The sequence below is a fragment of the Rhopalosiphum padi genome, chromosome 2 (genome assembly GCF_020882245.1).
Source record: "Rhopalosiphum padi isolate XX-2018 chromosome 2, ASM2088224v1, whole genome shotgun sequence".
Taxonomy (NCBI): Eukaryota; Metazoa; Arthropoda; class Insecta; order Hemiptera; family Aphididae; genus Rhopalosiphum; species Rhopalosiphum padi.
In genome coordinates, this window is record NC_083598.1 from 92,425,095 (window position 1) to 92,451,360 (window position 26,266).

At 25.8% G+C, this 26,266-nt stretch overlaps 1 protein-coding gene across 14 annotated transcripts in view; it reads left to right on the plus strand.

Moving 5' to 3' along the window:
- The window catches only part of LOC132921992 (uncharacterized), a 302,827-nt gene that overhangs the window by 205,611 nt on the left and 70,950 nt on the right, over positions 1-26,266 (plus strand). The gene's annotated exons all lie outside the window — the stretch shown is intronic.

Here is a 26,266-nt window from a genome sequence, read left to right on the forward strand (position 1 = left end):
TTAAAAAAATGGATTCTGTAACCCATTACTAACCTAGCGTACCTCTTTTTAACTAATAGAATCCAGCTAGTTAAATTAAATCAGTTTGTTTCAGAAACCATCCATGTTCTCTCAGGTGTTCCTCAAGGCAACCATTTTTCACTCACATTATTTCTATTATTTATAAAAATATATAGATACGATTTTAAAACATTCAAATATTTTATTATTCGCAGATGACGCTAAAATATTTTTTTTTTAATAGACTCTATTCACGATTGTATTAAATTAAAAGATGGTTTAAATAATTGTCTAAACCTCAATATCAATAAATGCAAAAAATATTATCATTTAATATTAAAAAACCTCATATTTATTTTGATAATAAATTTAGCATTGGTTCTATTGAACTAGTGGAATCATTTATTAATATAGGAACTACGCTTGATTCTAAACTATGTTTTAATGGATACATTGTTAAAATAACTAATAAAGCTTCCAAATTCTTGGTTTCATTACACAGACTTGTACAAATTTTAATAATTTAAATACCCTTAAAAGTATTTATTTTGCATTTGTCAGATCTAAATTAAAATATGAATCCCTAATTTGATCTTCTAATAACATAGGGGTAACTCATAATCTTGAAGCTGTTCAGAATCGTTTTCTACGTTTTTAGTATTTCAATTTCTACGACAATTTCTACGACATTCAAGTTATAATGGATTATTATCTTATTTTAATATATATAACCATTAGAAACAAGGAGAAGTATCCTCCATTATTCATTTTTATTAAAACTATTAAATTAATTTTAAGATTGCCTTTATTTACTATGAACGATTACATTTTCGAATTAATACCTAATCCACCAGAAATTAAGAAAAATTTTTAATCAATAATGTTTCTAAAACATACTTGAAATTATTACCTACGAATATACTGATAACTATAGGAGACACTATGGATATTAATTTTAGTTAATAATTATTATGGCTGTAAAATTATATACATCAAATTATGTTTTTTGTTATAAAATTGAATGTGAATTTTTATATTATTCGTACCTAATTCTATTGTATCTGTGTCACTACACAATTTTATATAATATATATATATATATATATATATTTTGTAAATGGAGTTTTTTCCATTAATAATAATAATACATTGGCATATACTAACTGCTTTAATCAAGTGCCTAAGTATCTCGTTGATAACTAATATGTCACTGTGTATATACAATTTCTGTATAAATCAACTTTAAATAATTATGTGGGAGTTAATAATTGCGCCTAAAATGACCTTTTTATATATAATACCAATAGTGCTCAAAACATTTTAATTCGATAGACCAATTATGCTTGAAACATTTTAGACAGATCGACCATTTTCGCTTTTTTAAATCAGACTAATTAACCAAATAGCAACCATAAGTAATTTAAATAACTGCATTAAATAGAACAAGTAAAACTTCTCAATTAATTATGATTAAAATAAATATATATTTTTCACATTTAATCAATTATTGTTTTTCGACGATTATTATATAGTTTGTATACATCATTAAGATATAACAGTGGTTAAAAGAGATTTTTTTAAATTGTCCATATTGAAACGCTATACAACTTAAATTAATACTTACTACTTTATTAACAAAATACAAATACCGGCTAACATCAATGTGTTAAGTATCCTATATGCATTATTATCAAAAACAAAATAATAAGATGACTTTTCGTATGAAAAAAAAATTTTTAATTCCATAAAACAGTTTTAAATAGTACATAATAAACCCTAAGAATTTAAAAATATGGTTTTTATATATTAAAATTTTAAAATTCGTATTTTTAAAAACTGAAATATTGAAAAAAAAGGGTGAGCATGCTTCGTGAATCACTATATATAATATTTTTTATTTCAATTATTCATAAAAAAGTAATCATTTTAAAAATGTGAAATTTCCCAGATATTTTTAAAAACTATAAAAATCCAATAAATCGATTTCATATGAGTATAATACACAGGTTTTATTTTATTTTTATATTTCAACATAATTCTCTGACCTATTTATAAATAAAACATTTTGATTGCCATTAACTTCTTACTCAAACTTAAAATTCATTTTTATTTTTGTTATATAAAAACATTTTATTTTATAACTTTTAATGTTATATTACGTAATTTGATTAAATATATAATATAAGCCTTTTGAAAAACACATGTAAAATACTTACGTTTAGATGAATGATGGAAGCATCGCGAAATCTTTATGTGTATATAGATAGTTATAACTAATATTTTATTAGTTATAATTAAAATTGTATTATAATTAGGGATGGGCTGGTTCCAGTTCTCGATTCTTTGGTTCATCAGTTCTTTAGGAACCGAAGGAAACAATAATTATCGGTTCTTGTACACATTTTCATCGGTACCGGTTCTTACCTATATAATATATTTCAATAAAATATGTCACAAACTTTATATTGTTATTGTTAATTGTTATTACTTATAATTATTATTTATTAATTATGTCTAAATAATTAAATGTTATACATTTAAATATTAATTATTATTCTGGTTTAAAAAATTTTAATTTTTTATAAATTATAGTATTATATAGCATACTAATTAATTACTATTCTTAATTTTAAGATTTTTTTTAGAGAAGAACCGGTATCGGAATTGGCATCGAAAACCGAAGGAGAATATTTTGGTACCGGATAAGAACCGGAACCGATAATTTTCTAAGAACCGGGTCATCCTTAATTATAATAGTAGGGGTACCTATTATGTTTATAAAAAACTTAAAATGTTCATTTATTACCACATATGTATTCAAACTAAAATAAAATATTAGTATATTACGAATAACTATATAAAATAAATTATTTTGCAAAGTTATAAAATATAAATTCTTTGTAAAATTGGAAAACAGTTATTAGACATGTAATAATAACTGTAAGATGTGCATGAAAACAATGAAAGCTATTGTTTTCAAATTGTTATAGCTGCAACATAATTATCACAATTTGTATTGCATAAATTATTATTCAGTGACCTACTCACGTTAAATTTGTCAGGTTGTATAATGCGCAATAGACTTAGGACCTAGAGTTTTCCTAGGAAGTGATCCCACACACGTAATTATTCGGGTGTACACAACCCCAATTCATTCATCACTCACAACGACGATATTACATCGATCGAATTTCGTGTATAATAGATAACATCGTTGATGAAACCCGAGAAAAAGGCAGTCCTATAGTAAATGGATCCTTTTTTGCTTACATATAACAATAATATTATGGTTGACCACAATATGGCGTTTTCGTATGAAATATGTACGTATTTCATATTATGACTGCGTGACTATATGGAATGATGGGTTGACAAAATCTTGACGTTCATAACTCGTAGTTTAAGTTAAAGGAATGTTCTCTACATAAGGAGAAAACCGTTCGTATGGATAACGGTAGGTGACCCTTAAAACGTTTACCGTCTGCAAGGATGGCCCGCCTTCAAACCCATTTTTAAGGTTTTTTCGACTACATTTCATTTTTTGGCCAATTACACGCATATACGCATGTTATTAAAATAAATAATATATCAGTTTATTATCAGAGATGATTTTTTTTTCTTGTACGCTCACTTTCTTATTAATAAAATATTAGTAATTTTAGTAATAATTATGAATTTTAATTCCAAACGTTCAAAGTAAAAGAGAGAGAGAGAAATAAAAAGAAAAAGATACAAATACAGGCAGTTTTATGATCAACGTACTCACCAACGTTATTATTTATGTATGATAATTTTATAATTTGATTTTTATAATTATTGACCAACAGTTTTTTTTCTCATTGTAACAATCATATTTAATATTATATAATATAATTCTGCATTTGATTTCACCATATTTTATACTTAAATCTTAATCATGCAAAATTTATTAAATAACCTTACCAAACACAGGTCTTAGTATGATTTGATTTAAAATTATAATATTATAATTGTTGTATCCTACCATCGCATTTTTCAACTTTTCATTATTTTTATTCTTATAAATTTAAGAATTTGTTGTTTCTAAAATACATTTTAATACGAGTAGTTATCCCGTAATCGAAAGTATAATGTTATACATTGTTATATTGTCTAAATAGTTTAAAGTATCAGACTTACTCAAGAAGTATAATGTAATATTATTATTTATTATATACCGATTCCATGTATGTTGAATTTATTAATAAATAATCGACTATACATATTTAATTTAACAATATTGTTACGTTTGTATAATAACTAAGTTGTCTATAGATAATAGGTACTTCACTGTAATATACTGTTTAGGTATCACATAATATTATATTAACTGTTTTCTACGACTGTATTATAATGGTAATAATAATGCATCATAGCAACGAGTTTTGTGTTCTGTTAAAATAAAAATTATACTTCGTTAAAATATCGCGTGAATTTATATTGTAGTAATAAGTATATACGATTATGTGAGCACGTATAATCATAATATTATATTATATATCTGGTATAATATAGCCATAGCTCGCGATGTAATCTAACTGCGAGAAACGAAGAGAATGATTGTTTCGGTTTCTAAATTATCGTTGAAAAGATTAGATTTATTGCTCTGCATTGCCAACCAGAGTTTGAAAATATTTTATGTGATTCTTGTAATATACGTTTATAATCCATTCCAAACTTCTTATATATATATTACGGTATACATATTATTGTCCATCCAAATATAAGACTTATAAAATATAATGTAGAATATATTCTTATCCTAATTTTAGGATTTAAACAAATTACTAAAAACGTTCAGTTCAATCAATCCCAGATGATATCGGTTGGCTACACTGTCGCGGGATACGAATGCGTGAGCTTTAGCGAAATTAATATACAAATTCTATGGCGGATTTTCGTTTTTTGTTCTATTTCTGCAGTATGATGTTTGGGCACGGCACATTCGTTTGCTAATCTGAATGTGCGCATTTGCGGTACGCGTATTACATAATATGTTATAATATTATGACGACGCGTATCTATTTGTATTTTTTACCGATATTGATTTTTATATTAACAATTAGATAATTGACTATTGCTGCTGTACTATTTCTATAAATGAAAAAAAGAAAATGTATATTATTTCCTGTTTAATGGTGCTTATATATTTTAATCATTGATCTAAAGACGGGAAAAAGAATGCTGCAAGGACATCCGATAAAATCTCAGATCAGTGAGTACTATCATAATATTATTATAATATCAAACTTTATAGTAATATAATATAAACATATGAAATATTGATAAAATAGTAAAAATATCCTATCAAAAAAAATCCTGATCAAAAGATTTCCTTATTATTACTAGTTTGTGACTTTTTTTAACACAAAGAATAAAATATAAGTTTATAATATTTCAAAACTAAACTTTGAATTATTGTCCCAGATATAATATGCAGTAATGTATGACCAACCGGAATATGTCATATAATATTATAAAGTATATACGAAATAAATCGTACTTGGTTAGTATGATCTTGGGTTGAGTTGTAAGGAGTGTAGTCATCAGTCATCATAAGTATACGCCAATGCAGATCAGCAGCGCTTGTTCTCGTATGGTCGTATTGTTCACATTGATATATATTTATATAATGTTACCTTCTAGGGTACACTTTATACTCAATAATACATGTGTAAAATACAGATAATTGGTACTATTCTAGATGATTCTTTTATCAATCAACACTTATTATATCAAATTCTATTAACGTTTTTGAAAATATTTTTCTTGCATAGTTAATTGACAGTAAAAATAAAACAATAAAAAATTATTTGAAAAAATTATTTTTTCAATATTTTATATTGTTTTAATTTTTACTATTTTAAATGACAATATATATTTTTAATTTCATATTCTGAAGTAGTATATTTTTTAGAATGTTTGGGTGAATACAAATCAAAATTTGCACAAGTAGTTTATAAGTTACAAGGATTTAAAGCTTTGGTAAATGGAATAATATATCAACATTTTGTGAAGTATCTTATACCACTCCACTCCACTCGCCTAATATTTAAGTACTATTAGAACTTAAAAACTTCTCATCCGAATTTCAATTTGTATGTATCAAAATACTCCGAAAAAATATTCCGATTCAGAATATGAAACTAAAAATGTATATCGTCATTCAAAAAAGTAAAAAATTAAAAAATTAAAACGATAAAAAATATTTTATTTTAAATATTGTTTTTGTTTAATCAGAAATTTCGTAAAAAAAATATTTCCAAAAATGTAGTTAATAGATTTTGAAATAATCAGATTTTATCAATAAAAGTACCTATCACCCTGTATACGATGTAAAATAGGCTTGAGTGAGTCTTAGAATCCTCTAAAACTATATACTAATCGTGCACGTTTAACACGAATATTGAATCTATTGTTTATTATAATATTACACTAGAAGGATCTAACCTGCAATCGTTTGAAGTTTCATAAAATGATACGATTTTTTACTATATTTATCATATATTCTGATATTCATATTAAAGATATTATATTACCTATGTTATAGATTTTTATAATATTATAAGGCAGATATTGTCACTATACATTTACGTGCCTTAAATAAATTGCGTTATTTAGCAAACATGATTATACAAAATTATATTGTATAATATATAAATTATTATTTCTATTATTATTATTATACATAAATAGTAAGCAATTTAATACAATTTAATCTTAAACACCATACCATATATAGTAATATATTTATGAGAAATAGAAAAATGATTAATTTTCGCGTATTTTTTTATAGCCACCTAACAAGTTATATTATGTAGAAAATTTGGCTAATGAAATAGTTATGGTTCGATAAATCAAATATTGTGTGTATACTGTATATAGTTTACAAAGAACAGCATATTTAAAAAACAACACGAGTAACTTTAATAATAATAATATATTAACTTATTTGTATTTATTTATTTATTTGTTATTAAACGGGCGAGGTTTACTTACATAATAATAATATTAATAATTGTTCGTGACACATTATAATAAAAATATAATAAAATATTTTAATTTTAAGATTATTTAAAAAAAATACTTATTATCCTTCGAATTCAATCGTCTTCTAATTAATGCAAGCACTATATACAATATATTGTAGTATAATATAATATAAAATTAAATATTTCCGATAGGCCCAAGTTCATATACATTATACGCAACTAGTATGCGTCTTCAGATATTGCTGCTGATGCCATAGGGAATAAAACGTCATTTGGTCCAACCACTGTTGCCACATGATAAACTGTATACAAGGTGATTTGTCACTGGACACGCGCGGGTATTACCATTGCCGTTTTGTCACGATAATATATTATGAACGACGTATCGCCCCGAGAATCTTCGTAGGCGGTATATCATGACGTATACTATATATATATATATATATGAGTATGCAGTTTGTTATAATATAGTTAGTTGTGTTAGCTATTTGTGTCATAACATTATAAAATTACATATACGATAAAGTGGGGACCTTCTCACTTTCCTTCACAAAAATTGTCGTATTTTTACTCTAGTCGGTCATGTGACTAGCGACAATAATAATTAAGTATCCGATCGCTTTATGTATCTTTCATAATATGGTCGGTAAAGACATTCAAAGTATATTCTAAGTCAAGCAGGAGACCATACCTTGGGACCCTCGGAGTCCTGAATAACCATTATTTATATCTCTATAGTATAATATATTTAATGTTGTTAATAAAATACGACAAATCATCAGTATTTCTATATATTATATTTTTATAAATAAGTATTATCACGATAACAATTTAGCGTAAGGTGATACTGATGCAATATAAACCAACGAACGGAAATTCGTCGTCCAGTCATTAGAACAAATACTTCACGACATGCACTAAAAGTATTTACGCGTCATTGCATTATTGCAATTCATTTCGATGTAAATTCGAGGGGCGTCGACAAAAATATTTGTCTATGGATATCTGTTAATAAATATAAATTTGTTCAGACTAAAAAACACTCTTATACGCCCATTATGGCTTTTTGCTTATGTATTTCATACCCCCTACGTATACGTAATTCCTATTCAAATAAATCCTTAATGCTAATGGCTGTTGTAGTATAAACTTATATAAATATATATTATACTTTTTTTAGCTCAAACGAAATAAATAAATAAATAACTAGTCTACGACATCGTTAAAATTATTTCTTGAATACTTCCATATATTTTTCCTGTGATGGCATTAACAATAGGTAACTGAAGAATTCCCAGTTAAAAAAAAATATATGTAACTATTATACATGTCGTGTCTACTAATGTATACACATTATGCATTATTATTATTGTAAAATAAAATATGACCGGCGTAATAAATTCATAATATTATACCATATGTGTATATGTAATTTTCGGGCACGCTTTTGTATATGTGAAAAAAAGCTTTTGTTATAATACTCTCTGCATAACAACATGGTAATTATTATATTCCATTATATCATATTATATTTTACTATTAGAATAAATTCAAAAATGATGATACTATATACGAATGAAAATATATTCTTATTGTTTTTATGCGTCTTTACTCCAATTATTGTATTGGTATTTGTTGTCGACTTCTTAAAATACGAAAATATAAACAAAGTTACGATATAAGATATAATTTTTATAGTATAATAATGTATATTAAATATTGACATATTAGTGAATTATGAAATAATTTGTCTATGTGCATATGTATATAATATGTTGTATTAGTTTATTGTAATGATTAAGAAAAATAACTGAAACTAAGACAGTCTAGATACGTTTTAGATAAGCTTGGACTATACCATTGCAATTTATTACCCGCAATTTACTCATAAATTATAAAAAATAAAAATATAATAAGAAATTATAGATACATATAATAATATTATATTAATTATACTGAATAATGAAAAAATTCAATTTTAGGTATATAAAATATTACTCAATTACGTTCATGTCCATAGATTCAGGGAAGTATTGGAAGTATTCACATATATACGTGGTTACAAGTAATTTTAAATATATATGTATATATATATATTATTATTGTATATATGTTGTATATACAATAATAATATATTCTGTTAGCATTTACTTAAAAAGAAGCCTCATATCCACAATATTGTTATATATAATATATATATAGTCAAAAGAAAAACTAAAAGTAATATTAATGTTACAACTTACTGCAATAACTTGTGAGTGTTTAAAATTATAACTATAACTATGTATTATTATATTATAAACAACGAAAACCTTGAGCGGACGACGTAATTGTAAAGTACATTCGTGTGTTGAACATTGAAAAATAGAATTAATCTTCAGCAACAACGCCATGGCCCGCTGTATGTCGACACGAGTTAGATGAACTAAATGTGAAATTAAAATAAAAATAAATAAAAATTGTATGTGCGACTATACAAAATAAATGAGAAAAACTCAAGAAATTTATTTTATTAATATGATATTTATTTTTCTGAGTATTCTATACGTATTTTCTACTACGTCGTAGACGTAATTGCGACGCCGCCGCTTTCGTCGGTCGAATTTTCTTTTGACACTTTTTCACTTTTTTAAATAATTTTCCATTGAAGGTACTATAATCAAGTACTGCAATAGACATAATATATAAATACCACTCTGCTATATAAATAGTCTCTGCAGGCCACAAAATGCGATTGACATATAGTGGAATACGTATTCTATAAAGCGTAACATTATACTGCATGTATATTCGTATTATTTCGATGAAGGCCGGTAATGGTATATTTTGTCACTTGTAACATATTGAATTTTAAAGCAATGATAACTAATAATACACTTCATACATAATATAATGGATATAAAAAAAACATTTATAATAGGTTTTAACTTTCTTAATCAAAACATTAAGTACAAATGCTTCTTGAAAATTTTCACATTTTTGTAGGCTTAACTCCTTGCATAGGAAAGTGGGAATTAATTATAAAATTGCGATTCTTTTGTCACTGAATACATATATATACCACTGATGAATTACTTTATATCAGTTATTTACCTAAGCGTCACATGTAACTCTTTAATCAATTTTAGTATTTGAAAAAGTTTCCGAAAGAATGGATTTAAAAATAATAATAGTATGGTAGAAATATATACTTAATTAAGTATACATTGTACAATATCATATACAATATCATCATACATAAAATTTGATAATAATAACTAAACATATTTAATAACTCAAGACTCCCGCAAAAATTAGCAGGATTAGTAGAAACGTGTAAAATAAAACGAAAAATTTTTCTTGAATTCAACTTAATCGAACCTAAGCCCACTACGAGTATATGGCTCTAATTTTTGTGTATAATAAAGTTGTTCAAATTCTTCGAAAAACTCTCAAAGCGACACTTTGGATGATAATGGATAATATTACGCATTATTTGCCATTTTATAGCATATGTTTATCACCTGTTTCGAATTTCTGATCTAAATATTAAATGATTTACACGGCGTGGTATTATCACATGATCTGTCTTTAATCCATACAACCATCTTAGGTATTTAATATGCACATCATTTGTATGCAAAAAATATCATATTGTTATGAAAAGTCTTAAATGTATTAAAATGTTATGCATGATAATAAAAAAATATCTCCCGTCAGTATCAATATCGTAAATCATGTAGTTATTGCCAGCAATACAAATTACATATTAAAATATGTACCGAATCTAAAATAATTGTTAAACATAACAATATAATTATAAGTAAGTTTACTCTTCCTTTATTCTACGCAGTATACAACGAATTGTATACAAAAATTCCGAAACAGAACTAAACTGTCGATATTTCTTCGGTATTAATTCCAAATTAGATTCTATATTAATATTTTTCAACTTAAAATGTATACCAACAAAACGTTTGATTTTCATTTATTTTCACATTCAATTTGAGATTTATTATTATATACTTGTGCATTACAACAATTACTGTAAGAAATTACTTCTTAAATTATATTAACAAGATATATTTTACTGGAAAAAAAAGTATACCATGATAAGTGTATATTACATAAAAATCAATATTGGAAACAAATTAGATGTTGAATTCTTGGTTCCTATATTTGTATTCAAATATAAAACTGAATATGAAAAAGCCGTGAGAAAAACAACTCCTCTTTTCAATTTATCAAACCTATCAAAAATCTAACTTAAAATAAACATATTTTCCAGTGCTGATAGATAATAATCGTGACGGTAAAAAATAAAAATTATTCTAATTCTTTCTTTCCTTTTTTTCAAAAGTCAATTGGTTTTTGGCGATTGGTAGCAGACTCGCGGTGGGCGATCGTCGTCCTCGGCGGCGGCACGCCGCGAGGTGATCCACTGCTGCCGCGCGTACAGGGCATGCGGGTCACGTGACTGCTGGCGACGGAAAAGCTCGGCGGCGGGCGTCCCGGCGAACTGGTGATTGGGGGGACGCTGCTGCCGCCACAGCCCCGGCAGTCGATAAGGGGAACCCGGTGCCGTCGGACGTATCACCTCCATTCTCGCACGCGCACTGCACGACTCTGTGTGTGTGCGTGTGTGTGTGTGTGTGTTTAAATGTGCGCGTGTGTGTGTTTGTATAAGTCGGTGTGTGAGCGAACGTGCGCGCGCGCGCCCGCGTGTGTGCCTGTGTGCGTCGCTCCGCGCCTTGCGCGCCTCCTTGTTGAGCAGTCCGTTGCGTCCGTTGTCTCTGTCCGCGCGCGGTCCGTCTTTCACTGAAAGTGTCCCCCAAACTTACATATTATATATTTTTGTTATTATTATTGTTATCATAGTTACTGTGAGCTACATTTTGCATAGACCTCATTTATTTTTGTCTGATTTTCGACGTATACATTTTTATACTTAATTTTTAATATTACTGCATCTATTAAAACCAATCCGTCCTCATCACTCCTCTCTTCGCACAATAGACTCTCCAACAAACGAAAACAACTTACACTTTTATTCATCATATCTAACGATAATATTACAAACCTATACATTATAATTATCACACGAGAGATACGATTATAACTATTTTATGTACTGCGCAACAGACTATCTGATATCGTTTCGCCGCCGACGATTTAAATCATTTCGCGTGTTCGTCTTCAATTTAATTCAAGTAAAAAACGCACGACGTTATCCCACGGTAATAGTAATATTATCATTGTTGTCACCGTCGTAATATCGGCTCAGCCACGCATTCACCGGCAGTCCACTTTCATGAATGGCATGGGCTGGAACACTGCACGTTGGCGACGGGTACGTGTGATGACGTCCGCAGCGCACGTCCGTTAAACTCAAACATATACATATTATATGCGCTTAAACTAATTATATTATGTTGCTCAAACCTACTTATAGTATAGAGGCCTCATTGGTCGTAAATCTGTCTACATTCGCTATAGAGTATGTGCTACTATGGTATGCTGCAGCGGCCTTATTGCGTACAAGTGACAATACATTCCACGAGTGTTTTATTTAATAAAACGTCCCTCTTCTAGTGTAACTTATTATATATTAAAATAATACGGTGCGTAGATAAGTCAGTAAATCGGAAATAGGTTTCCCATAAAGTTTGCAATTGTAGGTAACTATTGCAGGACAACGACACCGCCCAAAATTATTTTGTATGACTTCTTTATAAAGATTGTTTCATATTGTCACACAACATAGAACGTTAAATAGTGGCGGATCCAAAGGGGGACGATCGAGGCGATCGCCCCCCCCTATTCTCTCAAAAAAAAATAGTTTGAAGTCCCTGAGTTTAGTTTTTGACGTAATTATACTTCAAGGGTAACAAAATTATTGTGATATATTTTTTTATTACTATTACTATAAAAAAATATTTTGTTTTGTTTTGTACGAGACTGTGGAAAGTAACATATGTATGTACCTAAATAAATACTTTATCAAAATTAATGTGTGCCCTTTAAAAATCGCCCCCCCCCCTTGTTATCTTAGTCTGGATTCACTCCTGACTTTAACAGCAAGGTTGAATAGTTTGGGGTGGTATTGCGATGTTTTTTAGGTTAACATTTTTATTACATTGTTTAATAAGAACTTTGTTTTTACTGCTCGTTAGAATAAAAATCATGCAATATAATATACCATTTTTCGAATACATTTTCAGCATAACGTCTTCGCGAATTTATTATGCGACATCTTGGCTCAAAGCCCTTTGAATCACCATCACCTACGTATATTATAATTTTTTTGTATTTTTTTCTCTTTTACGTGCATATATATAACACACAAATACAAGTATGTATTCTATTTCTAGCAGTAATCTTCCATCGTATTTTTCCACAAACCGCAATTATCGCAATTCGATGCCATTGTGTCATTAAAATTTCTCTCGTGCACTCATTAGATATTATAATATCATAGGCATTGGCGTAGATATTTACCATACTCTATTATAATAAGTAAATGGTAATTTCCCTTTTCACTTTCGTTTACATACATACAATATACATATTACATATAGCATACCATCATACATTTTAGTATTTTCAATGTTGCGTTTACACGGGTACAGCTAAAGTATTAGCACACAATATATTATATAGATAAACATATAATAGTCACGGAAATATATTATGTCAAACAAAAAGGACCTATAGGTATCTACAAAAATTACGAACAACAATACTAATAATTTTACCAAACTCGATGCTTTGCAGTACACGCAACACGCGACCACCACCCCAAATGCGAACGGTATGTTGTGACCTTGACTTCACTTAATGATGACAAAATTATTCTGATCCGACGTGCATTAAAAAAAATGCTCGTGGTTATTAATACGTGTATTACATTAATCCTAATACTGTTTTTATTATCGTATGCATTTACATATTGATTGACCATACATACTCAGCAGCATTTATATTTAATGTATAGAATTTTTAAATATACAAATACTTAAAGGCTATTCTTAAATTGTTGTACTACTATTAAGAAGAGTAACTCTTGCTTATCAAATAGACTCCTCCCATTTTATACTATAAATTATAAAAGATATATTTTTTTTTTGAAAATGTTGATAAAATGTCTTTACTATAAGAATAATGATCCTTAAAAAATGATTTTACAAAAATAGGCATTAATATATAGGAATTATATCTAATAATTATTATACTTAGTACTTTTTTACAAATTATATGACGTGTTGATGAATTCATATTAATTACTAAAATGTTCAATTCACTAAAAATCTCTTATTTGTCAAACTCATCATGAACCTATTACCTTAATACATTAAGCTAAATACAATTTAAAAAAAATAGGATATTGATACATAACATTTTTACAAAAATTATCCATTATATAATTTGCAGTATAGAAAAGAGAAGTTCTGATTTGAAAAATATAATTTTATAACTCTAAAAAATTCTAAAAATATATTTTTAATAACTGTAATATTAAAGAAAAAAAATGGAGTGAACTTGCTTAGTAAATTATTCTATAAGGTATAAAATTATGGAAATGCACTTTAAAATATCTGTTATTATTCTTTCATCGGTTAACTATAATAATATAATTTTACAAATAACTGACGTCCAATTATAGGCGTTAATCTTGTTTTTTTTTTATAATTTATATTTTATTTAATTTTATATTATTGTAGTTGAACGACGTGCCCTTGGCCACCATACGCCATTATCTATACTATTATTTAGGGATCACGATAACTAGGTACGTATATTATACCCGTATAGACGCGGTCTAGTCTAAACGAGGTATCGATTTCGGTTGAGCGTGCAGCAAGAAAAATAAATAAATAAATAAGTAGACGTAATTTGAGAGACGAACAGAATTCATTACGAGTTGTGGCCTGGAAAATTATTTAATGAAATATTTTAATAGTGCCGATACAGAGGAGTAGAATCTAGCGCCTTTATCTCTGCAATTCGCGGGATACCGTTCATCGCGAACGGCTGAACATATTTTTCGTAAACTTCTCAGCGAAAAAAGAAAACTTACGTTAAAAAGTCACGTACAAGGGTGAGTGAGGAGGCACTTAAACATAAATGTTTATATGTCCATATTGCATGACGTGAAAAGTATCGATATATTATTTGTTAGGTAAATAATGTGTTGTAACAGTAAAGTTACTGTTTACTACCATATCATAATACTTTACGCGCAAGTGTCTATGAATATATAATTAAAAGAATATTTTTTAAATATTGATTAAAACAAAAGTTATTTAATTTATTAGATCTCCATGAGACACCCAGTATACATATGACATAAGTACATATTTATGAGATAAAATATATTTTTTCAATAATTATACTTAATAATTATTGTGAAAATGATATACATATTTATCAAGTAGAATTATTATTTTAGAGAATATCAATAATGTTTGACACTTAAACCAGACCAATTTAATTTAATTTAAACACAAATTAATAACGAAAAATGTATATTTGTACTTATAAACAAAATAAATACAATGTGTTGAAATAATAATGGTTTAAAAACATTTCGCTTACACAGTTTTTTTAAATTTATTATTCTTCTTTAACAGCTAAAAGTACTTAAAATAATTCTATACTGATAGCTTTACAGAATCAACTTAATAGATTTTTTTCCATATTATTTATTTGCTTTAAAAATTGGTATCTTATTTTGGTTACACATATTATATAACAAGCTTTTGAACGTAATACAAAGCACTATCTTTGTGTATTATAGGTATATATATATTTTTTGTGAACACAAAAATGCACTCTATAATGTTATTTCTTTAATTTAAATGTTTATATGATGTGCATTATATATTGTATGTATGTATTAATCCATATTATGGATAATAACATAAATGTATGTTTATTTGAAAAATTATGCAATAATTTTGTATATTGAGATACATTGTTACTTATATTTTGTAACATAATAAAATAAATAATTCCAGATATTTTATTTAAATAATGTTTTACTTTATTAAATCTAGCTGAAAACATTATTACAATTTAAAAAAAAAAGGTGGGCAAATGGGTACCGCTCTGCTGTATAGTAGAGAAGGGAGGAAGTCACAATAATGTATGTGTTAAATTTGAATGCAATGACAGGTATCATTGTATACGAAAAACGGTTCTGAATGGAGATGATTTGTCAGTTTAGGATAATTAATAGGATATATATTTTACTATTAGCTATGTTTAAATTGTAATATATCGTTATTTTACGTGATTTCGTAAAAAATTAAATTTCTTGTGCTCATACAATTTTTTCTTTATTGACACTGGAGTTTTTTTTTTACAGTTATTTGAAGAAAAAGTTATGGAGAACCTTTAATTGGGTTTTTTAACCTTAGGTATATATCACAACAATTTTATGAATTTTGAAATTAAAAACTACTTGTAAATTTTCGCAATTTTTACATGTTTTGTTGATATTAGAACTTTAAATGCTTATTACAAACAAATATTGTGACTAACAATTTTTGATTTTTTTTCTATGATAAGTACAACTTATAATAAACCTTATAATGAATAATTTTGCATTGCCAATTTTTTTTTATCGGCATTTAAAAAAAAAAAAACTTAGAAAAATCGAAAATTTCAATTGCCTATAAATAGCTTTAAAAATGTCAAAATATTTAAAAAAAATTAACTGTAAATAGATAACGCTAATATAAAAATTTTGTGAAAATTTTAAGTATTTACAATGATTCGTTTTTGAGTTACAGCAAAATATAAATATTGATTTTTAGTCAAAAACTGGTTATGCGTAAAAATTCCCGTTTTTTTCGTTACTTTTTTAGGGTTTTTCCTTACGCTCATGAAAACTACTGGAAATTTTTTACTTTTGACCCCAACTATAGATTAATTTTCTTTTTCAAAGAGAGGCTGAAGTCAAAAATCAAAGTATTATTACTACTCCAAAATACGATGACAGACACAAAAAAAAAAATTAAAAAAAAACACACATCATTGTAAAATGAATACATTCTTCACTCCATTCAGAATCTAAAATGTTTAGAATAGAATAAACCATTTAAAATATATATTTAATTTCATAATCTGTGTTAATAATTTTCATATTTTTTTTATATTCAATGACAACTAGTTGCAAAAATATAAAATACATTAGTAAGAGAAAAAGTTTATTAATTTTGCTAATATTAGAGATAATTATATATAGCTAAATAGTATACCTAAAATCAATCATTTTAGAAATTTAATATTGTTTTATTATGTTTTGTATTTGACCCTGTGACATAAATAATTTCTGGATTGTTTAAGGAAGAAATTGTTGGATTTATAGTATTCGGTCAGAACATAATTATGCTTTATCATACATTAGACCTAATATTTAGATCAGGAAAATTCTCAAGATAGGTATTTAAAATCTAGGTTACTCTAGTATATGTAATATGTGTACCATAAACCATTTATTTCTTGCTTACTTACATGAAACCAATTTTTTGATTATTGATTTGTATAAAATATGATTTCTTTACAACATAATCATATCTTTGTTTCCTTTGTCTTTTGTGTAATTCGTGTACATGTTAAGGTCACAGACGTTGATTTATAATTTGATAAAGACATCAGCTTAAATTTAATTAATGGACGTTGTAGAGCCAAGATACTTGATAACTTATGGATGGAGAGACGTTTCTCAGAAAGTTCTATATACAACTGAGTGTATGTATACAGTGAATGAGTGAAATACTAAAACCTATAGAAATACTCGGGTGTAATTTCCGTTAAAGTTGATTATAATATGTATAATAAGTTTTCTGAAGTTTCGACAGTAGTCTACGCAGATATCAAATTGACAATACACTACAATATATAATATAAATGAAATAATGTGTAATCAATATGTCACTGTCGAAACAGACCGACCACGTGTACAAGTTTACGTATTTTGACACGACGATAAGAAAAGAGAAAAATTCAAAAATTATTATTTTATAAATTTCCCAATAAAATTATCAAACTTTACTACCGTGAAATATTATACATATATATATACAATACACATGTATTAAGTTGGGTTAATATAATATTATGTTCAATGAATCTGTACTATAATGTCATTTTGCTGTATATATGAACATTTTAGCTTTTTTTCATTATGCGATTGCACTGCTGCTATCCAAAAATTTATCTTTTTTGTTTTTTAATATTATTTTTCAATGAAATTTCTGCACATTTTAAAATTTAAAAAAAAAAGAAGATTTTCACGCCCACTGAATAGGTGGAGAAAACTCAATTTTATCAAATAATAGCGTTGAATGGCAGGCAAAATATATAGAATTCGTATACAACTATAAGTCGGTTAATACGGTCTTATATAAAGAATTACAAGACTTTTACATTCAAAAAATGTTTAAACGTTTGGAAAAAAATAATAATCAAATTATTAGTATTACTATTGTACAATTCACCATAGTTTTATTTGTACTATGCACGATTATTTATTTCTATAACCTACGCATATATTAATTAATGTATACCTACGAATACTGTAATTTGTGTACAAGTTGTTATCAATCGTATCATGTAAGTATTTAAATTTACTTTTATATTTAAAAAAATTTGAAATTATGAAATCATTGGAAAATACATGTCTCTGGTTCTACAATGAAGCACAGATTAAGGCATAGACATATTATACGAGTCACTCGAGTCAGTAAAGCTTGCTAAACTATTTTTTCTACTTTTTTCTTTTTTTGAAACAAACTTATTTGTAGAATTAGATAAATTAATATAGTGATTTAAAAGATTTACGAAAAAGAAGCGGATGGTTCTTCAATCGAACCACACACTTTATTTCTAAATTTATTAACGTTTGTAAAGATATTTTTCTTACATAATTTACAGTCAAAATACATCAATGTTTCTTCAAAGAATATTTTTTTTTTAATATTCATTGTTATTATTTTTCTTTTTTTCTTTTTTAAATGACAACATATATTTTTAATTTCATATTTCAAAGTAGAATATTAAGAAGTATTAAGATACGTGAAAATCAAAATTTGAACGAATAGTTTATGAGTTATAACTTATAAGTATTTAAAGTTTAGATGAGCGGAGTAGTATATTAACTTTTTGTGGATATCCCCGTATCACTCCACTCCGCATACTAACACTTTAAATACCCATAATTATAAGACACGAATGTTGTCGCATTTGCAACTTTTTTCTACTTTTTCAATATATTCTAAGTTCGTTTTAAATGCGTGTCATGTAAGTATGAACTAAAATCTAAAAATTTTTAGTGCAATATTTTGCAATTGTTTCAAATTTTGGATTTTTATTGCAATGTATTGAATTTACTCATTTATATAAATATTTTAGTTATATAGTCGACACTTAACTGTCGTAACATCTATGTTATCTTATAAAATAAACATAATTTCAAGTTGGTATAGGTATTCAATACAGCACAAAAATAATTTGTGAAATATGACTATTTGACAATAATGCGTTATATTGTTATAATTTGTTCTTCAGCTACTTCGAATAGAATACTGAATTATTTGAATTTATATTTTTGGTAGAATTTTAGATTATAACAGTAAATTTAAAACATTTAAAAAAAACACTGTTATTTTTTAGTGCAATTTTTAATATTTTAAATGCAATTTCTAGTATTTTTTAGTGTAATACTGCAATCAATTTTACTAGTTATTTAGTACTACAACACCCGTGCTCTATTTATAACTTATAAACTACTCGTCCGAATTTCGATTGTTATGTATCTAAATACTCCGAAAAAAATTCTGCTTTGAAATATAAAATTAAAAATTTATGTTGTCATTCAAAAAGTAAAAAAGTAGAAATTATAACTATAAAAAATATATTTTTTTAAACAAATTTTATTTTATTTCAATTGTGAATTATATAAAAAATATTTTCAAAACCATATATCGATTTAGAAATAATGAGTGTTTTATGATATAATAAAGCTTTTTGTTTTTATAATATGTATCTAAACTTATGAATATACCACTTTTTAGTAAGACAGCTATAATTACGAAAGCAATTCAAAATTTATTATACAGTTAACACACGCTAGGTATCCTAAACTATAGATGGAAAGTCCACGAGATTAGGAATACAGTATGGTTAAAAAAATTGTATACAATAAGATTTAAAATCGTTTGCATACGTTGTTTAAAAATTATGTGTTAAGATGAATTTTAAAATGCCATACTTATATAATTTTTTTTCATATTTGGTTCTGCAGTACATCTTTCTGGATTTTTAGATTCATAGTTTATTTTACGCAAAATAAAAAGATGTTGACATATTCAAATAAAACCTTAATTCTTAATAATATACTATTTTAAGTTAACGATTATGTTATGTAATATTATATTTTTAATACATTTTATTATATTGTAATATTATGTATTTATTGGTCAACTTCAATATAATAACGGAAAAGGTATCTAGCTCAGATGTCCATTACAAAACAGCAGTTTTATGCGTAAAATATATATGTATACGTTTATCAGAAAAAAAAGAAATTGTTGGCCAATACATAATTTTATCCTTGTTATATAAACTAAGTGTCAACCATACGAAATCAACACAACTTGTTTTGGATAAAAGTAATAAATCGTCTATATGTGTAAATTTATCCAACTTGAACAAACTTTCTGTTGGTTTTACGACTATACTAGTCGAACATATTGTTGCACACCACAGGACTTTGTAACAGTTGTTTTCTATTATTTTCTTCTACCGTCCTTAGGTTAATTTATCTTTGCATCTTAGTATTTTTGAAATTACTAATAGTGTAATATGTATATTGAGTATACGCAGAATATGCAGAATACCTCACAACATCTATTAGCTCATCTATTAGCTTTGGCTGTTGCAGCCATATTATATAATATAATATAGGTATATCGCAGTATATTATCATTTTGTCAGAAGTGAATATGCTTCGATTTTCATAAGTTACTCTTCCTGCTATATTTATTATGCCAACTACAAAAAAATGTCGCGAATTGTATTTTTCATAGATTTAAGGTTTTATATTATAATTATAGCACGTGTATAGCGAACTTGACGGGTTTTCAATCGTTTTAAAGATTTTTTTTTTGTATATAATACATAATATGTATATACTATGTAGTCTACATATTAATATTTTCTTAAACTTAATTTAAAAGGTCTGTTTTTTTGTTAAAAGGCTGCTGATAAATCGACCAGGTTTGATTAAATAAAAGTCCGTTAGCAATGAGTCGTAACAGAATACGCGCTAAACTAAATTTTACGAAGGCCAAAAATGTAAAGGAATAAAGAGGCTGAAATTTAATGATGGTTTCTTTTTCTTTTTAATTAAATTTTTCTAGTCATAATGAATTTTTTTTTTTTTTTGGCATCCAATGGTTGTCTTTTATATATATTATTACAAGTACATAAAGGTCGTTTATAGTTGGATGGTAGACAGAACAGTTTCATTCTCTCGTTGTCATTTATCTCTTTCCGTGTATCTCTTGCGTTCTCTCTCTCTTATCTATCTATGTCTGCTCATACTTATAGTCTCTCGAATCGCACATAAAGTATTCTGTCGTAATCTTTTAAATCCCCCTACTCCTTGTATCAATTTTACGAAAAACATAGTTATACACCTATAGTCTACACCTGTAAGATATACTTGCGGCTGGTTATTATTTTCTATGATTGTAAAATATATCGCACGCGTAAGTTATACATACCTAGTTAAACCTACTGAATGTACATGTTAATACCGAAGAGTTATACCACTTATACCATTGCATCGTTTAACTGATTTAAGGTTATACTGTGTGCACATTATTATGCACCTATTTATCGTTATTGTAGATAGCCCACCACTATTATCAGCATGGACACATATGTTGATAACTTGATGGTGTTATAGCTATTATATTATAATGAATGTATTTACTTGAGTTCACATGCAGGAAATTTAACGCTTGACAAACTATATAGCATGGTGACATAGAGTAAACCTACTCTATGAAACATACGACACTGATATTACATCGTCATTTATAGTCTTGTTTTTGAAAAATTCTCGGCAAATATCTATGTAGGTATAATATAGTATATAAATTTCAACGCTGAAAATCATTCACTGCGTATTTTTTCGTCACCAAATATGACCTCTTTGTCCACCTGACTCGATAATTTAAATATAATATATAAATATCCATTGGTATTATATACGATACACTGTCCAGTGTCTTTGCAGCAACCGTCTTCCAAATCGATATGTTATATCGTTTTATGTTACACCACCAGCTACAAAACAAGTATTCAATATTTACCGAAAATACAGTGGCAATGTTTCGAACGTTTGTGCATATTATACAAATGATGAAAAAATTGGTATTATATTTTTTACGGAGTAATCTGTTACAATCGCGACACTTTTGAAACAAAATAAAAACCCTAATTTTTGTAGTCACAGTAAAATCATGTCAACTTTCAATATTGGTGATGAGAATGAAAATATTGTATAAATAAGTAGGTACGTGCAACTAATTTGTCATATTTAAAAACAAATAAATGTCAATCCATAAATTATTAAAGAGCTATCCAAATGCTTCATTAATATATATTATAAATATTACAGTTTAATTAAACTACAAGATAATAATATAGCTATTTTAAACATTCTGTGGTAAATATTAGTTATATAGTATCAACGAATACTAAATAATTGTATTTTAAATAAATTAATAATAATTGGCTAAATTTTTATTGCACAATTGTGAAAACTTAAAAATAATTATATTGTTTTAAGGTTTAAAAATGCGTTAAGTTTTATCATTCTAGTCAAAATTTAAAATATTAAATATATAACAGACTGTAATGTTTCTAATCGTTTTAAATTGTAAAGAGATACTTATTTTTACAAAATAATTTTTCATATTTCAATACTTAGTACTTAATCAATAAAAGGTACTTGAGTAACAACTTTTATTCGATACATAATTTTATATTAATTAAAAAATATATATTAATAATATACAATTATTTGAATTTTAAAATCGGAAAATATATCATTAATCTTAACTTAATTGAGTTGTAGTTTATGTGCTAATACATTTCTGCATAATTATTATAATACTGGTAGTAATAATATTCCCCGTTTCCATGGAGCTTATTTTACAAGCGTTAATTAGTGGTTATATATAAAATATACATATTAGTTACATTTTCTGAAATGCATCTTATTATAGTGTCTAACAAACGTGTAAATACCATATGGAATAATTGACTAGTTAGTTTTAAATTAAAAATAATATATAATTATTAAGTCACGGATGTTGTTGCATTTGAAAATTTATTTCTACTTTTTTCAATATATGCTAAGTACATTTTAAATGCCTATCATGTAAGTGCGAACTAAAATCTAAAAGTTTTAAGTACATTATTTTTCAATTTTTGCAATTTTTGGATTTTTATTGCAATTGTATTAAATTTACTCATTTATTCAACTATTTTAGTTATTTAGTCGACACTCAACCGTCGTAACATCTATGTTATCTTATAAAATAAACATAATTTCAAGTTGGTATAGACTATAGGTATTCAATACAGCACAATAATAATTTGTGAAATATGACTATTTGACAATTATGCGTTATATTGTTATAATTTGTTCTTCAGCTACTTCGAATAGAATACTGAATTAATTACATTTATATTTTTGGTAGAATTTTAGATTATAACAGTAAATTTAAAGCATTTAAAAAAACACTGTTATTTTTTAGTGCAATTTTTAATATTTTAAATGCAATTTTTAGTATTTTTTAGTGTTATACTGCAATCAATTGTACTAGTTTTTTAATACTTCTACATCCATTCTCTAATAATTATGTAAAAAAGATTTTTAGACTAATATTCATAGTTGCCAATATTATTTAAACTAATTAATATTAAAAATAAATGTATTGGTTAATAAGAATAAAATAAATTAAATCAAATACCAAATGAAATTTTTAAAAAATGTTTCATATAACTTATGATTATTTACGTTCCATTCTTTAGTTTATTCCATAAAAATTCATATTTACCTATTTTTTTGTTTTGATACACTATTAAATACGAAATTTTATTTAAATTAATTTAACTATACTAGAAGGTTATTAGCTTGTTCACTGATATTATTATAAACTGCAGAACATACGTTATCAATTTGACACCTTAAATTAATTAAAAATATTGACAAAACATTTAAATTTATATCAGTATTAAATAACGTATTGTTATAGTATTAACTAAATACTATAAAAGTGTTTATATATATATATATATATATATATATATGTAAGTTAGTACTATGTAGAAGACACACATAATTCTTTTAATATAGTTTAAATTATTTTACTAATAATATTACCTCATCGAAAACTAACTAGAAATTAATTCCCCTAATTCAATTTTAACAATTCAAGTTTTATTTTATTATGCTTGATTAATTCATAATAAATAAATACTTTTGTTGGCTTTTTTGTTTGTTTTATAATATGTTTAAAATAATGTATAAATAAATAAATTATATATTATATACAATTATATATTTTGAGATACGCGTACATATAATAAGAATTTACGCAGTGAATCGATTTTAAATTGAATCACTTTTTCGCCGTACGTTATAAAGTTAATAATGTAATATAAATCAATAATGACTATTCAAAAACTGAAAGTTTGAATATATTATCATATCATCATTATTATGATTATGTTTTTTTCTCGTAAAAATATATATTTAAGTATGTTGTTTTTATTGTATAGAATGAATATAAATATGATTTTTTTTAAATATAAGACAAACTGTATATTAATTTTAATATGAAAATATTAACTATACAAAATAAATTGACGGTTCACTTTAACTACATTATTTCGTTTTACAGCTTCTATGTAAGTTTCAGAATTCAACTATGGTATTATAGACTAATTTTCAGCAACTTTACTTTTAGTCCTTGAGAATTTCATCTTATTTATAAATTAATATTTCAACATAATAAAATACAGTACATTATACTTCACATTTATACAATAAGATTGTGGTAATTTACTTTTTATTATAATAATTTTATAATAAATCATTAAGTTGAAACAAGCAGAGTTAGATTTTCATACGTAAAAATACAAAAGAATAATTTTATCTTCTACTCTGCGTTTAAAGCTTAAAATCGTTATTTTTATTAATTTTAAATAAATAATACTGAATGTTTTTGGTGTCATAACTGTAACAATTTTCTTATAATTAATGGGTAGATTAGGGTAGTTATATAAATACTATCCTAATATCGTTAGAGTCGTGTAAGAAGTTATTATATTATAAGAAAAATGTAATTATCACTAAGCTATGTATATCTGGTGACTCAAAAGTCAATAAAAATAATACAATTATATGGTATAAATATAATTAATATATATTATTATTATATCTAAATACTAATAGTTAAATAAACTATTTAATAACTATTTGTATAAAACATAGTATCATGAAATATACTTAGTTAAATAATGTGACAGATCATCTCCGTTAAAAAAAATGTATTTCGTATACAATGATTTATCATTGAATTCATATTTAACATATATTTTATTTTAGTCACCTATACGACTCCTAATACATTAATGCATACCAAGGTACCCAATGCTCAATTTCTTTATTAAAATTATAGTCGAGAAATAATATATTTTGACTAGAATTAATATCATTAGCATATTTTGTGAATGCAATTCAGAGTAATTTTATTAAAATAAAATAATTGTACAAAAATAAAATAATAATTTTTGAATAAAATCTTTTATGCATTGATAAATACATATAAGACTCTAACAACAAAATTATTTGAATTAAATTCTATATTATGTGACGTAAATTTAAAAATATCCATTAATTGATTAATAAAAAAAAAATCTATTGTAACTTTTAATAATCAATTCCATTTACATTTTTTAATTTCTAAAAATTATTACTTATGTCTTAACGTAGTTCACTTTCATCTAATAAGTACATTCTAATATGTAAATCAAGAACTGGTAAAATTAATTATAACATATGGCATACAAACATTAGTATATTCATTGTTAATTACATCTTTAAAATGTTGCAATTACCTATATAAATATAAACATTTTGTTCACTATACCTTACAGCTACCAAATGCATACAGCTTTGATGTTATTTA